The following is a 13,647-nucleotide window of genomic DNA, read 5'->3' on the forward strand; positions in this document are numbered from 1 at the left end:
AATACATTTGCCTCCTTTGCTGAGAAAACCTTACTAGTCACCACTGATATCCAAAATACTATAAAACTGCTATCAATCGAACCCCCTTAACATCCCACCTCCCTGACCTGGAAGAATGCCAAAGATACCCCCCTCTACACCTATAAGTAACACTGCTTCCTATAGCTTTAAAACCTTTTGTGAAAATTACATCCTACAACTATTGACCTGTTTAAAATACTTCAACCACTTCAACGATCCTCTTTCCTCCAAACTCCTCAGTGAATCAATTCACCTCCTACACCTATTATGAATTATAATAATTCATGCCTCACTCACTCAAAGCTCCACACGGACTGTCTCAAAAGTCTCCAGGTTCACTGTCAACAGAGTTAGTGCTACTCCTCTATAGACTGGACAATATAAGCAATTAGGTACATACTTTGATATTAAAAATAAATGTTGAGTCATACTTTCATTTGTTAATATGTTATGAAGTAGTATACTTTTATGAACCATACCTTGGTGACTTCAGTAGTCACTGGAACAACTCCAACTACCCTCGTGTGTACAATTTTATATCCTTCCTCCAGGACCTCAACCATATCATAGTCTGCAACAGTCTGACCCATTGCAAAGGAGCCACCTTAGATTTAATCTTTGCTAAAGAGAACACCGTACATATTGAATATATCCTACCTTGAGACTTCACTAATCACCACTCCATCGCCTTCCACATTTCAGAAAGGGCAACTATCACTAAAGGGCCAACCTGTGAAAGCCAAACAGTAGGCCTGAGACACCTGCCACATTAGCCCACTCACTATGCATGTTCTTAGTAACAATATTCTTCGCCCGCTCCCTCCATGTACAACGCTCATGATCTCACTGCCTCTACATCAATTCCATGTCAGAAATCATGGACAGCCTTGCTCCAAACAGCTAAAGAGAATCCTGTCCATAAGATACAACCCCTGGTTCAATTTTAGCCTTATTGAGGAATGCTGTTACCTCAGACCTGTAGAAAGAGCATGGAGACATAACCCCTCTTTGTCCAATCTCACACTGCTACGACAAAGAAGGACCACTTACAATAGGCACATTAGAAATTCCAAAGACATACCTCCCTCGCTCCAAGTACGATTCTTTCCTGTCAGTTTGTCTTCATTTCTCTTCATTCCTTTGCCGAATACTCTTGAGATCCGCAATGTTTTTTCCTGCATTGTTCCCAGCCATCTACTCACAGTTTGGACACATTTTGGACGTTGCTCAGACCAGTACTTATGTTTGTTTATATGCTCTTATCTCTTTTCCTACCATTTGCTTATGTAGTTTTTTGTCCTAATGGCTTATGCTGTGTTTTTATTGTATATGGCCCATTGTTTTGTATCATACCTTCCTCTGTTATTCTTGTAAAGTGCTATGTGACCCGAGTGGGTCTTGTTCGCGCAATATAAAACTCTCAAAATAAATAAATAACTTACTATAATAAATAAATATGAACATACAGTGGTGGGTGACAACAGGTCAACATACTTCTAACATGTAATTCAATATATTAGACGACGAGCATTTTATAAAGTTATATGTAAGCAACCTTACCTGGTCTACCATCTGCCCAATGTGTTGTGCCTGACCATTTGTGACACCCGTACGCGGGACAGATGTCACTGTAGCATGCGTTGTACTGGCCAACATCACACGGCCTAAAAGGATATGAGTAAAATTTCATTATCATTCTAGTCGACACCTGTTAAAACCAACAAATACTAGCTAAGATTACATGTGAGAAACAAATGATGGAGTTTAATAAAAATATCTATAGGTTGTCTGATAATAATGTTGTACTTGGAAGCCACTTCTGGGCATATTTACATACCAGTTTGTTGAGGTGGTTATGTTTATAAATTCATGCACAGTTTTATGTGCCAGTTACAAAACTTCATTGAAATCACCAGATGGTCAACTGTTTCTGAAAATTAAATTGAAGGTTAAAATGTGCAGTACTAAGAATTCTGGGACTTGTAGTGTGATAGACAAAATGAAATACATGAGAGTAAGATTCACCATGGCTATTTGAACAAACTTGAAGTGACTTCCATAGTCACAATTGCAAACAATGTTATAAAAATTTAGAATGAAGTCATTGGACCCGATTCACAAAGAGCCTCCATAGCTGCAGTGGAAGCTCCGTACTCATGGGGGAATCTCCGCACTGCAGTTTCTCATTGCGGAAATTCCCCCATGACGGAGAATCTTTGTGAATCTGGCTCATTGTTTAACCATCACATCTTACCTGAAACCACAATAAGGTAGTCAGTCAGTCACAGGCACATCAATGAGCAGGTGAAGGTGCATGATGGAGAGGACGTCCTTCTCAAGTGGTGTGAGACAGGGACTGATTACAGTTTGTTCAAAAGGGAGAGCTCTGGCCTCCTCAATCCTGGAAAACTTCTTCTTCACCCATCTCCTCTCATCCTGCCACTATCGTTTGATGCCAGTGATGGTCCGTATATCCCCCCTCCCCCCCATTGCACTGCCTGCACTAGCCAGCTGCTGCCCTCTCTGTGATTTGAGTGTGCAGTGTGGCAGTGTGTAATGTCATTGCTATCTTTGACCTAATAAAAAAACTCCAGCTGTAATAGGGCCCTAGCTTCTCCTCCTGGTGCAGGGCCGGCTGTGCTTTATGGCAGGCATGGAGGAAGGGAGGGATGGTCTCGGCTGCAGTTCCAGCCTTGTACAGTGCCCCTGCTATTACTAGTGAGCGAAAGGCACTGAGGTGGTGGTATAGGTATTGGTGGTGGTGGTGGTATTGGTGGTGCTGGCATTGATGGTATTGGTGGTGGTATTAGTGGTGGTGGCATTGGTGGTATTGGTGGTGCTGGTGGTATTGGTGGTGGTGGTGGTATTGGTGGTGGTATTGGCGGTGGTGGCATTAGTGGTGGGGGTATTGGTGGTTGTGGTATTGGTGGTAATTGTGGTGTATTGGTGGTGGTGGTGGTATTGGTGGTATTTGTGGTGGTGCTATGGGTGGTAGTGGTACTGGTGGTAGTATTGGTGGTGGTGGTGGTATTGGTGGTGATGATATTGGTGGTGGTGGTATTGGTGGTAGTGGTGATATTGGTGGTAATATTGGTGGTGGTATTGGTGCTGATGGTGGTATTAGTGGTGATGGTGGCAGTGGAGGTATTGTGGGTATTTTTCGTTTGTGGTAGTGGTGGTGGTATTGGCATTGGTGGTGGTATTTGTATTGGTGGTGGTATTAGTATTGGTGGTGGTGGTATTGGATTGGTGGTGGTAGTATTGGTGGTGGTGGTAGTGGTGGTGGTATTAGTGGTGGTGGTGGTATTACTGAAGGTGGTATTGGTGGCATTGGTGGTGGTGGTGGTATTGCTGGTGGTGGTATTGGTGGTGGTGGTATTTGTGGTGTTGGTATTGGTGGTGGTATTGATGGTGGTGGTGGTGGCTTTGGTAGTGGTGATATTGGTGGTATTGGTGGTGGTGGTATTGGCAGTGGTGGTGGTATAGGTGGTGGTGGTATTGGTGGTTGTATTGATGGTGCTGCTTTTGGCATTGGTGCTGGTGGTGTTGGCATTGGTGGTGGTGGTGGTATTAGTGGTGGTGGTATTGGTGGTGGTAGTATTGGTGGTGGTGGTATTGGTGGTGGTGGTAATGGTGATGGCGGTATTGGTGGTGGTGGTATTAGTGGTGGTATTAGTTGTGGTATTGGTGGTGGTGGTGGTATTGGTGGTGGTATTGGTGGTAATGGTGGTGGTGGTATTGGTGGTAATGGTGGTGGTGGTATTGGTGGGGTTGGTGGTATTGGTGGTGGTGGTATTGGTGGTGGTGGTATTGGTGGTAGTGGTGATATTGGTGGTAATATTGGTGGTGGTATTGGTGCTGATGGTGGTATTAGTGGTGATGGTGGCAGTGGAGGTATTGTGGGTATTTTTCGTTTGTGGTAGTGGTGGTGGTATTGGCATTGGTGGTGGTATTTGTATTGGTGGTGGTATTAGTATTGGTGGTGGTGGTATTGGATTGGTGGTGGTGGTATTGGTGGTGGTAGTATTGATGGTGGTGGTAGTGGTGGTGGTATTAGTGGTGGTGGTGGTATTGCTGAAGGTGGTATTGGTGGCATTGGTGGTGGTGGTATTGGTGGTGATATTGGTGGTGGTATTGGTGGTGTTGGTATTGGTGGTGTTGGTATTGGTGGTGGTATTGATGGTGGTGGAGGTGGTGGTATTGCTGGTGGTATTGGTGGTGGTATTGGTGGTGGTAGTATTGGTGATGGTATTGGTGGTAGTACTATTGGTGGTGGTGGTATTGGTGGTGGTGGTATTGATGGTGGTATTATTGGCGGTGGTATTGGTGGTGGTAGTGGTATTGGTGGTAGTGGTATTAGAGGGGGTGTTGGTGGTGGTAGTGTTAGTGGTGGTGGTGGTATTGGTGGTGGTGGTGGTGGTATTGGTGGTGCTGGCATTGATGGTATTGGTGGTGGTGTCATTGGTGGTATTGGTGGTCGTGGTGGTATTGGTGGTGATATTGGTGGTGGTATTGGTGGTGGTGGTATTGGTGGTGGCGGTGGTGGTGGTATTGGTGGTGGTATTGATGGTGGTGGTATTGGTGGTGGTGGTAGTGGAGGTATTGTGGATATTTTCCATGGTAGTGGTATTCCTATTGGCATTGGTGGTGGTGGTATTTGTATTGGCGGTGGTATTAGTATTGGTGTTTTTTGGTATTGGATTGGTGGTGGTGGTAGTGGAGGTGGTATTAGTGTTGGTGGTGGTATTGCTGGAGGTGGTATTGGTGGTGGTGGTGGTGGTATTGGTGGTGGTGGTATCGGTGGTGATATTGGTGGTGGTATTGGTGGTGGTGGTATTGGTATTGTTTGTGGTATTTATGGTGGTGGTATTGGTAGTGGTGATGTTGGTGGTATTGGTTGTGGTGGTATTGACAGTGGTGGTGGTATAGGTGGTGGTATTTGTGGTGGTGGTGTTGGTGGTGGTATTGCTGGTTGTATTGATGGTGCTGGTTATGGCATTGGTGCTGGTGGTGTTGGTGGTGGTATTAGTGGTGGTGGTATCGGTGGTTGTAGTATTGGTGGTGGTGGTGGTATTGGTGGTGGTGGTGGTATTGGTGATGGTGGTGGCAGTATTGGTGGTGGTGATATTGGTTGTGGTGGTATTGGTGGTGGTATTGGTGGTGGTGGTATTGTTAGTGGTGTTGGTGGTATTGATGGTGGTGGAGGTGGTGGTATTGGTGGTGGTAGTATTGGTGATGGTATTGGTGGTAGTACTATTGGTGGTGGTGGTATTGATGGTGGTGTTATTGGTGGTGGTAGTGGTATTGATGGTAGTGGTATTGGTGGTGGTGTTGGTGGTGTTAGTGGTATTGTTAGTGGTGGTGGTGGTATTGGTGGTGGTGGTATTGGTGGTGGTGGTATTGGCGGTGGTGGTATTGGCAGTGGTGGTGGCAATAGTGGTGGTATTGGTGGTGGTTGTAGTGGTATTGGTGGTGATATTGGTGGTTGTGGTATTGGTAGTGGTGGTATTGGTAGTGGTATTGGTGGTGGTGGTATTGGTGGTGGGGGTATTGGTGGTGATATTGGTGGTGGTATTGGTGGTGGTAGTATTGGTGGTGGCGGTGGTATTCTTGGTGGTATTGATGGTGGTGGTATTGGTGCTGGTGGTAGTATTGGTGGTGGTATTGGTGCTGGTGGTGGTATTAGTGGTGGTGGTGGTGGTAGTGGAGGTATTGTGGGTATTTTCCGTGGTAGAGGTGGTGGTATTGGCATTGGTGGTGGTGGTATTTGTATTGGCGGTGGTATTAGTATTGGTGTTGGTGATATTGGATTGGTGGTGGTGGTATTAGTGGTGGTGGTAGTGGTGGTGGTATTCGTGGTGGTGGTGGTATTGCTGGAGGTGGTATTGGTGGTGGTGGTATTGGGGGTGGTGGTATCGGTGGTGATATTGGTGGTGGTATTGGTGGTGGTGGTATTGGTATTGGTTGTGGTATTTATGGTGGTGGTATTGGTAGTGGTGATATTGGTGGTATTGGTGGTGGTGGTATTGGTGGTGGTATTAGTGGTGGTGGTGTTATTGCCGGTTGTATTGATGGTGCTGGCATTGGTGCTGGTGGTATTGGTGGTGGTATTAGTGGTGGTGGTATTGGTGGTGGTAGTATTGGTGGTGGTGGTGGTGGTAGTATTGGTAGTGGTGGTATTGGTGGTGATGGTATTGGTGATGGTGGTGGAGGTATTGGTGGAGGTATTGTGGTGGTGATATTGGTTGTGGTATTGGTGGTGGTGGTATTAGTGGTGGTATTGGTGGTGGTATTGGTGGTAATGGTTTTGGTGGTATTGGTATTGGTGGGGTTAATGGTATTGGTGGTGGTGGTATTGTTAGTGTTGTTGGTCGTGGTGGTATTGATGGTGGTGGAGGTGGTGGTATTGGTGGTGGTAGTATTGGTGATGGTATTGGTGGTAGTACTATTGGTGGTGGTGGTGGTGGTGGTATTGGTGGTGGTGGTATTGATGGTGGTGTTATTGGTGGTGGTAGTGGTATTGATGGTAGTGGTATTGGTGGTTATGGTATTGGCAGTGGTGGTGGCAATAGTGGTGGTATTGGTGGTGGTGTTATTGGTGGTGGTAGTAGTGATATTGGTTGTGATATTGGTGGTGGTGGTATTGGTGGTGGTGGTATTGGTGGTGGTATTGGTGGCAATAGTGGTGGTACTGGTGGTGGTGTTATTGGTGGTATTGGTGGTGGTAGTAGTGGTATTGGTGGTGAAATTGGTGGTGGTGATATTGGTGGTGGTATTGATGGTGGTGGTATTGGTGGTGGTGGTATTGGTATTGGTGGTGGTGGTATTGGTGGTGGTATTAGTGGTAGTGGTGGAATTGGTGGTGGTGGTGGTATTGGTATTTGTGGTGGTCGCATTCATGGTGGTGGTATTGGTGGTGGTGGTATTGGTGGTAGTGTTGGTGGTGGTGGTGGTGGTGGAGATGTTGATATTGATGGTGGTGGTGGTATTTGAGGTGGCGGTGGTATTGGTGGCAGTGGTATTGGTGGTGGTGGTGGTATTGATGGAGGGGGTGAAATTGACAGTGGTTGGATTGGTGGTATTGGTGGTGGTGTTGTTGTTAATAAAATAGCTTTTGAAAACAACCATTCAGGTGGCTTTAGTACAGATGACATGTAACACAGACGTGCTGTTGTCAGCGTTAGCCAATTACACAGGATTATGTGCTACCTGGAATTCACCTGACTTAATTTGCTAATCATTTCTAAATTCATTTTACTTCGGGAGGTTGAAACAGACACGAGATAATGGCGGGTTAAAGTGATTGCAAGCCGGCGCCTGTGTCACGGGGGTGGCCGGGCCGCTTAAAACAACACAAACGGTTTCAGCTGAAGCAGTGCATGTCCGGCCTGCAGTTAGAGAAACGCAATAAAGAAAATAGTGCTTACAGACTAAATAACAGGTCCGGTGTAGCAACCGAAGTAAAGGGGCCTGTCGCCATGGGAGGGAATAAATGAAGACAAGTCCTACTTAGGAGGGACTAACAAGCCTATTAACGAATCTGAAGGCAGCATTTATGAATGACAATGACATAAGCCAATGACAAATATGGGAGAAGAGTACAGGTCTGGTGCAATATACATCCAGCCTGGGCCTTATTCCGTGCAATCCTCTACTACAGCAGTCTCGTAGAGCGTGCAGCGCATGTGCGCTGCCGCTAGGCTCGACCTAAAAAAAGGACTGTTCTTTGCCAAAAAGGCTCTCAGTCGGTAATATAACGCACAAAGAAGGGGCGTCTGAAACTTTGCTGGAGTCACTTATCAACAATGCCATCAAAGTCATGTGGATAACCTCCTTGTGAGTCTGGACACTATGATTAAGGACTTATTCCTTGCCCTGGATCAACAAATGGGAAATCTTGAGCAGGCCATAAAAGACCTTCAAAGGGATGTCACTGCACACTTTCATGCTACTCACTGCTGCTCGGTCCGTGCCAGACTGACTCGGCAATCCTCCTGTCAGATATCACCTAGGGTACGGCCCCTTCAGGAAACCAGATGGCTGCTCTTGTAATGGGAAAATCTCTAACTTTAAGACACCGTCCCTCATTCCCCCTCAGTTTTCCGGCCATAGTGATCAATCTCATTCCTCTCAGGCCCACCCCACCCTCTGTAGGAGGGGAGAAGTTATCAATCTGCCTCCTGCCACGACCCATGTAGTGTTGCTTGGAAATGTAACGCCATTGACATATAGGACGAGAGAGTCTTACACCCAGTTAAAAAGTAAAATAACTTACTGGATTGGCTCACATTCCAAACTAGACCACTACACCCATTAAAGAATAAACATGATGCGAAGAGTGAGCTGGCTGGGGATAAACACGAAAACCTATGAGGAGTGCAATGTAGTTATTAATAGGGTTGGGCGGAATTTGCGTACTCGCGCTATGCAAAGCTCTGAGAAACAGTAAAAAATCTCCACAAGCACGCAGAGTTCCGCGAACACGCGGAATTGCTTGATCCGCCAGTTCGCAATGCTTTTTTCCTGTTAGCGAATGCTGTTTGCGTGCTCGGGGGGAAATATCTAACGAACAAGCATTTTGAAAGCGCGAACAAGTAAAAAATTCTGCAAAGCCACGGATCGCGGAATTTTTGGAAATTCCGCGTTTTCTGCGGAATGCAAAATTACCCAAATTCCACAAATTCCACAAGCGGAACTGAATTTACTACCCAGGCCTAGTTATTAAGTCCAATCGCCCTCCGGAAACAACCCGAATCCTGGCAGCAGTCAGTTCTTTTAGGTCGGACAAACCCTCTTCCATCCAGCCCTTCCTCTGGGATTCTTCTATAAACCAGAGGTAGTTTGTTCCATACCCTAGAGCCATGTGGGTCACTTGGGGGGTCCACCGTCCCCACAGTCCCTGTAACTTTAATTTCCTGAAACCCCTAACCGTCTTGCCGTGACTGACTGGTGCCCCATGCTTTATCATTGTCTCCTGCTGCCCCTCAAGCTGGTCATCCTTCCCCTTGTCCCTCAGCATGCCCTGATACAAGCAGCCTTAAGGGCATGGGCCTAGTCAGCTGGAACTTTACCGGCCTTGTCTCTAGATTCAGTGACTCGAACTGGCGGCATCTGTACATCAGAAATTATAATGTGATATATTTGCAAGAGGCCTGGTCGATTATGAAGCATTTTGTTTCGGAGGGTTATAAAGCTGTCTTTGTTCCAGCAGTGGAGTCACTTTCAAGCAGGATCAAAGGGGACCTATGTTTCTTTGTGACTGACTGGCTGTGTTACAGAACTTTCCTCTGGTTCCTCAGTGCTCTAAGTTTTAAGAACAATTTTGCAAGGTTCCCCTGTTTTTTATTTTTTGGATTTTTATAACTCTAATTCAGGTTCCCAGAACACTCTCAAAATCCAGTTTTAAGGGTTCTTTATTGATTCCCTTAGCGAGAGAGGGGTTGGCCCACCTAAACTAATTATACATTTCAATATGCATTTATGTGAATGTCCTTTTGCTGATACAAGTAAAATCTATCCTTGCAAGATTCTAAAGGGCCTGCGTATGGAACACACAAAAGAAGGCACTGAGATTAATAACGTTTTGCATAACAATAATTTAGCCTTTTCTATGGAAAAGATGGTCCATTCCTCAAACAAGTTTTTCCAACCTTCACAGGTAGGGGATATTCCTTATCATTTATCTTTTGATATCTAATACAGAAATTCTACATGGCGCCTTCAGTGGTCGCAATGCTGACTCACACACCTTGCAGTGGCAACACCCCATCCTAACAAGAGCAAGAGAGGAGGCAGGACCTTATGTTCCAGCTAATCAGGGCAGTGTAGTGTTGACGTTCTAGTGTACGCACGTCGCGTGATGACGCGACGTGCCAGCGGCCATATTAGGGATGCGCGCGCATCCCCAGCAGAAGGCGCGAGAGCCAGAGCACGGAGGTTACCGGCTCGGCGCTCTCTAAGAGTGAATTGCCCCATTAAATAGCGTATACCCTCAAGCAGTGTCCTGTGGTTATTGGGGAGGAAACAGAACCTTTACAATGGCGACGAGGTCGGGATGAAGACCAAGGAAAGAAAAAAAAAAACAATAAGAAAAAAAACGACCAGCATAGTGGAGGACACAGTCTTGAACCAGGCACCAGACAAATCAACTGATACTTCAGCCTGTAAGTAAGCAATCACATTGACAAAGTGGATATTAGAGAGCGCGGCAGAGCCCATAGCCCCAAGGGGGAGCCAACTGAGCACGGGGAAGGAAGCAAAAGAGCGCACAGAGGGAAAGACCACCCAGGGCACCCCCACTGGAGAACACAACCGGGGCAGGAGCGCTGGCGACCTCAGGGAAGGGTGAAGGGCCAGAAGCAGAGAGCCCCCAACAGAAAACCGAGAAACAAGAGGAAAACAGTGCCCCGGGCAGCCCCTGAATCCACAGTGGGACCCCGCCTACAGAAAGGCGTGAAAAGATGTGCGCTCAAGCAGCGTCTGCGACGGCCCCCGTGCAATTCTTACCCAAACCAGGGGAACCCCTCATGAAGTGGGAAGATTGGAGAGACTATATTGACAACTTCATCGAGGTACTAGAGGATGAAAACGATGAAAAGTTCACCAGTAAAAGGAAGAAGCGAATACTATTGCATAATCTAGGCCCAGAGGGGCTCAGAATTTTCAAAAACCTGGTACCCAAGCAACGGGGAAGTACAGACGATGATGTGTATGCCCACGCAATTGAGGACCTAAACGAACACTATAAACCTGCGGTTTGTGTCTCGATAGACAGATACAACTTCCAGCAAAGGAAGCAACAACCGGGGGAATCAGTGGAAGAGTATGTAGCGGCATTAAGGAAGTTGGCGGGCACGTGCAAATACGGTGCATTCCAAGATGAATTTATCAAAGATCAAATTGTGATGCATACCACGAGCACAGCCGTGCAGGACAAGCTGTGGGCCAGCGGCAAAGCCACGCTGAAGGAGGTAATGATCATAGTCAAGAGAGCGGAATTGGCGCGAAGGTGTGCAGAGGCCGCGAAAAGGGAGACCGTAGCAAGCCCGATGGTGAACAGAATTGAAGACGACGAACCCCGAAAGGATGGAAGAAGCAAAGGGTCCACAGCGAAGGGGCCGAACAGGTGGCAAGGGAATCTGGGACCACCGGGAAAACAGACGGGAAACAGCAAGAAGGCCTGCTACAGATGCGGAAGCTGGGCACACGAAGCCCATGACAGGAAATGTCCGGCATTTTGCGCCAAATGTATGTACTGTGGGATCGTAGGGCACTACGAGAAGGTGTGCCGCAGGAAGTCCTCCAGGAGTATGGTTAAATACATCGACCATGGACAAGAGGACCAGGAGGAGAATGTCCATGAAGATGAGGACACCATACTCTGTATCTATGACCAAGTGTTAACTGTAGACAACAAGAGATCGACCAAGCCAGGATTGGACATGACGATCGGAGGGGTGCCAATCAGTATAGTGGCAGACACCGGATCGCCCTACACCATAGTCCAGAGAGCGGTGTGGGACGAAACCTTCAGACCACATTTGGGCCCAGACCTGGAGCGACTGGACATTAAGCCAGTCACATACAATGGAGATCGCATACCCATGGTAGGCTTCAGGCCATTGAAGTTTGAATTCAGAGGACGCAGTCCCTACTGCAAACTGTACATTTCGGAAAAGGGGCCATCGGTGTTGGGATGGTTAGACCAGGGCGACCTGGGCATCAAACTGGACCCAGGAGGTAAAGAGCAGATTCTACTCACGGAACCTGAAGTTTGGCCAGACCTGGACAAGCGGAAGAGAGAGTACCCCAAGGTATTTGGAGGCACGGTGGGGAGGCTTGAAAAGTTCGCGCACAAAATTGTCCTCAAGGCAGGTGCCACGTCGGTGGCGCACAAAGTGAGAGACGTGCCCTCACAGTGAGAGAGGCGGTGCAAGAAGAATTGCAAGAGTTAGAAAAAAGAGGAATCATTGAACCGATCACGTGCGCCGAGTGGCTGGCGCCACTGGTAGTTGTCATGAAACCCAGCGGGAAGGTCAGGCTATGTGTGGATCTGCGCGAATTGAATAAGAACATTGTAGTTGAGAAGTTTCCATTACCGAGGATCGAAGAAATGTTGGCCAAGACGAGAGGAATCAAGTGGTATTCAACCATAGACCTAACCTCAGCATACCATCAAATCGCACTGCACCCGGAGAGCAGGAGGTTGACATCGTTCATTACCCCCTTCGGGTGCTACCAGTTCCGTCGCATGCCGTTTGGACTAGCATCGGCGGCGGCAGTGTTGCAGAAATTGATGCACCAACTGTTCAAGAATATGGACGACATCCAGTACTTCCAGGATGACATTCTGGTCATTGGGCGAGACAGGTTAGACCATGATGCAAAACTGACCAAAGTGCTGAGAGTGTTATAAGGAAAAGGCCTCACGACGGAGTGGGAAAAGTGCCGCCTGGGCATGGAATCAGTGACCTACTTAGGGCATGAAATCGGAGTGCGAGGGATTACACCCAAGACTGAAAATGTAAAAGCGATCTGTGAGGCACCACCACCCGCCAGCAAAGAAGATGTCAGGTCCTTCTTAGGAATGGCAGAATATTATAGTAAATTTGTGCAGCATTTCGCAACAAAGACGCACCACATGAGGAAACTAACAAGAGAGTGCTCAGTGTTCTGCTGGACAGAAGAGGCGCAAAGGGAATTTGAGAGCATGGAGCCTAAAGAAAGATGTTGTGGGAGCCATACCCCTGCACGGATATGATCCTCATGGAAGCACCGTACTCACGACAGACGCCAGTGATAAAGGATTGGGCGCGGTGTTGATGCAGGACCGAGGACAGGGAGTGATGGAAACACTGAGCTGTGCCTCTCGCACACTGAGCGACACAGAAAAAAAGTACAGTGTCATTGAAAAAGAGATGTTGGCTGTTGTGTGGGCAATGACAATGTTCAGACAATTCCTGTGGGGCACACGGTTTCAGTTAAAAACAGATCATAAACCCTTGGTGAAGGTACTAACCTCCAGTGGACATGCGAGTGCCACCCCCAGGATTATGAAAATGACATTGAAGTTGTTGGAATTTAGATATGATGTTGAGTACATTCCAGGCAGTCGGAATAAAGTAGCTGACTATCTAAGCAGGGCGGCAGCCATGGAACCCGGAGAAGAGAACCAGACAGGTGGGGAAGAGATGGTAGCTCTAACGGATGACCAGGAGAAAGTCATCAGCAACCAGGAGTGGAGCGAAGCCTACAGTGAAGACCAAACCCTGCAGGAGGTGAAAAAATGCATAGTAAAGGGCTGGCCAGACAAGAAACATACCTGCGAAAACTTAAGGATGTACTACGAGGTCAGGGAAGAAATATCCATGGACGATCAAGGAGTGTTTGTCTATAGGGGAGACAAGGTCATCCCCCCAGCCGGCATAATTCCAAAACTTTTGGCGATACTCCATGAAGGCCATTTGGGGATAGGCAAGACGAAGTTGAGGATCAAGCAAGGATACTGATGGCCAGGCATGGATCTACGGACTGAACGGTATGTCAGGGATTGCCCCCAGTGCCAGGGAGCGGACAAGACACTCAAGCCACTGCGGCCGGCGCTGGGGAAATTTCACCCCCACAGAA

This window comes from Lissotriton helveticus, chromosome 4_2 (assembly GCF_964261635.1).
Source record: "Lissotriton helveticus chromosome 4_2, aLisHel1.1, whole genome shotgun sequence".
NCBI classification, from domain to species: domain Eukaryota; kingdom Metazoa; phylum Chordata; class Amphibia; order Caudata; family Salamandridae; genus Lissotriton; species Lissotriton helveticus.